General features: G+C 36.0%; 1 long non-coding RNA gene across 1 annotated transcript in view; it reads left to right on the top strand.

Moving 5' to 3' along the window:
- The first annotated feature begins 693 nt into the window (after positions 1-693).
- LOC120878680 overlaps positions 694-3,696 on the top strand; it is a 25,072-nt gene continuing 22,069 nt past the window's right edge. Inside the window, exon 1 of the long non-coding RNA XR_005724607.1 lies at positions 694-748. This is a non-coding gene — a long non-coding RNA (uncharacterized LOC120878680). The remainder of the gene's footprint in view (positions 749-3,696) is intronic.

Raw genomic sequence — 3,696 nt, 5'->3', positions numbered from 1 at the left:
AATCTACCTAAGAAACAAAATACCTATATACAGAAAATTATAAAACACTGATGAAATAAATAACAAAAGACACAAAAAATGGAGAAATATACCATGTTCTTGGATCTGAAGAATCAATATAGTGAAAATGACTATACTACCCAAAGTAATCTATAGATTGAATGTAATCCTTATAAAGCTACCAATGGTATTTTTCACAGAACTAGAACAAATATTTTTAATATTTCAAATATTTTCAAATATGGAAATACAAAAAAGTCTTGAACAGCCAAAGAAATCTTGAGAAATAAGAATGGAACTGGGGGAATCAACTTGCCTTACTTCAGACTACTACAAACCTAAGGTAATCAGACAGTATGTTACTGGCACAAAGTCAGAAATATAGATCAATGGAACAAAATAGAAAGCCCAGAGATAAATCCACACACCTACGGACACCTTATCTTTGACAAAGGAGGCAAGAATATACAGTGGAGAAAACACAATATCTTCAACAAGTGGTACTGGAAAAACTGATCAAGCACTTGTAAAAGAATGAAATTAGAACACTTTCAAACACCATACACAGAAATGAACTCAAAATGGATTAAATATCTAAGTGTAAGACCAGAAACTAAAAAACTCCTAGAGGAAAACATAGGCAAACACTCTCTGACATAAATCACAGCAGGATCCTCTATGACCCATCTCCCAGAGTAATGGAAATAAAAGCAAAAATGAATAAATGGGGCCTAATTAAACTTAAAAGGTTTTGCACAACGAAGGAAACTATAAGCAAAGTGAAAAGACAGCCTTCAGAATGGGAAAAAATAATAGCAAATGAAGTAACTGACAAATAATTAATCTCAAAAATATACAAGCAGCTCATGCAGTTAAATACCTGAAAAATCAACGACCCAATCAAAAAATGGGCCTAAGAACTACACAGACATCTCTCCAAAGAAGACATACAAATGGCTCACAAACACATCAAAAGATGCTCAATATCACTCATTATCAGAGAAATGCAAATCAAAACCACAATGCGGTACCATCTCATGCTGGTCGGAATGGCTCCTATCAAAAAGTCTACAAACAATAAATGCTGAAAAGGGTGCAGAGAAAAGGGAACCCTCTTACACTGTTGGTAGGAATGCAAACTAGTACAGCCACTATGGAGAACAGTGTGGAGATTCCTTAAAAAACTGGAAATAGAACTGCCATACAACCCAGCAATCCCATTACTGGGTATACACACAAGAAACCAGAATCAAAAGAGACTCGTGGTCTTACATTTAGATCTTTAATCCATTTTGAGTTTATCTTTGTGTGTGGTGTTAGAAAGTGATCTAGCTTCATTCTTTTACAAGTGGTTGACCAGTTTTCCCAGCACCACTTGTTAAAGAGATTGTCTTTACTCCATTGTATATTCTTGCCTCCTTTGTCAAAGATAAGGTGTCCATATGTATGTGGATTTATCTCTGGGCTTTCTATTTTGTTCCATTGATCTATATGTCTGTCTTTGTGCCAATACCATACTGTCTTGATGACTGTGGCTTTGTAGTAGAGCCTGAAGTCAGGCAAATTGATTCCTCCAGTTCCATCCTTCTTTCTCAAGATTGCTTTGGCTATTCGTGGTTTTTTGTATTTCCATACAAATCTTGAAATTATTTGTTCTAGTTCTGTGAAAAATATCGCCGGTATCTTGATAGGGATTGCATTGAATTTGTAGATTGCTTTGGGTAATATACTCATTTTCACTATATTGATTCTTCCGATCCATGAGCATGGTATATTTCTCCATCTATTAGTGTCCTCTTTGATTTCTTTCATCAGTGTTTTAAAGTTTTCTGTATATAGGTCTTTAGTTTCTTTAGGTAGATATATTCCTAAGTATTTTATTCTTTTTGTTGCAATGGTGAATGGAATTGTTTTCTTAATTTCTTCTTCTACTTTCTCATTATTAGTGTATACGAATGCAAGGGATTTCTGTGTGTTGATTTTATATCCTGCAACTTTACTATATTCATTAATTAGCTCTAGTAATTTTCTGGTAGAGTCTTTAGTGTTTTCTATGTAGAGGATCATGTCATCTGCAAACAGTGAGAGTTTTACTTCTTCTTTTCCAATTTGGATTCCTTTTATTTCTTTTTCTGCTCTGATTGCTGTGGCTAAAACTTCCAGAACTATGTTGAATAGTAGTGGTGAAAGTGGGCACCCTTGTCTTGTTCCTGACTTTAGGGGAAATGCTTTCAATTTTTCACCATTGAGGATAATGTTTGCTGTGGGTTTGTCATATATAGCTTTTATTATGTTGAGGTATGTTCCTTCTATTCCTGCTTTCTGGAGAGTTTTTATCATAAATGGATGTTGAATTTTGTCAAAGGCCTTCTCTGCATCTATTGAGGTAATCATATGGTTTTTATTTTTCAATTTGTTAATGTGGTGAATTACATTGATTGATTTGCGGATGTTGAAGAATCCTTGCATCCCTGGGATAAAGCCCACTTGGTCATGGTGTATGATCTTTTTAATGTGTTGTTGGATTCTGATTGAAAAGCAAAAATAAACAAATGGGATCTAATTAAAATTAAAAGCTTCTGCACAACAAAGGAAAACATAAGCAAAGTGAAAAGACAGCCTTCCGAATGGGAGAAAATAATAGCAAATGAAGCAACTGACAAACAACTAATCTCAAAAATATACAAGCAACTCCTGCAGCTCAATTCCAGAAAAATAAACGACCCAATAAAAAAATGGGCCAAAGAACTAAATAGACATTTCTCCAAAGAAGACATACGGATGGCTAACAAACACATGAAAAGATGCTCAACATCACTCATTATAAGAGAAATGCAAATCAAAACCACAATGAGGTACCACTTCACACCAGTCAGAATGTCTGCGATCCAAAAATCTGCAAGCAATAAATGCTGGAGAGGGTGTGGAGAGAAGGGAACCCTCCTACACTGTTGGTGGGAGTGCAAACTAGTACAGCCACTATGGAGAACAGTGTGGAGATTCCTTAAAAAATTGCAAATAGAAATGCCTTATGACCCAGCAATCCCACTGTTGGGCATACACACAGAGGAAACCAGAATTGAAAGAAACACATGTACCCCAATGTTCATCGCAGCACTGTTTATAATAGCTAGGACATGGAAACAACCTAGATGTCCATCAGTAGATGAATGGATAAGAAAGCTGTGGTACATATACACAATGGAGTATTACTCAGCCATTAAAAAGAATACATTTGAATCAGTTCTGATGAGATGGATGAAACTGGAGCCGATTATACAGAGTGAAGTGAGCCAGAAAGAAAAACACCAATACAGTATACTAACACATATATATGGAATTTAGGAAGATGGCAATGATGACCCTGTATGCAGGACAGCAAAAGAGACACAGATGTGTATAGCGGACTTTTGGACTCAGAGGGAGAGGGAGAGGGTGTGATGATTTGGGAGAATGGCATTGAAACATGTATAATAACATGTAAGAATCGAAATACCAGTCTATGTCTGATGCAGGATATGACACGCTTGGGGCTGACGCGCGGGGATGACCCAGAGAGATGTTGTGGGGAGGGGGGTGGGAGGGGGGTTCATGTTTGGGAACGCATGTACACCTGTGGTGGATTCATGTCAATCTATGCCAAAACCAATACAGAATTGTAAAGTAAAAATTAAAAATAAATAAATAAATTAAAAT

The sequence above is a fragment of the Oryx dammah genome, unplaced genomic scaffold (assembly GCF_014754425.2).
Source record: "Oryx dammah isolate SB20612 unplaced genomic scaffold, SCBI_Odam_1.1 HiC_scaffold_19, whole genome shotgun sequence".
NCBI lineage: Eukaryota > Metazoa > Chordata > Mammalia > Artiodactyla > Bovidae > Oryx > Oryx dammah.
This window is presented reverse-complemented; position numbering and strand designations above follow the sequence as displayed.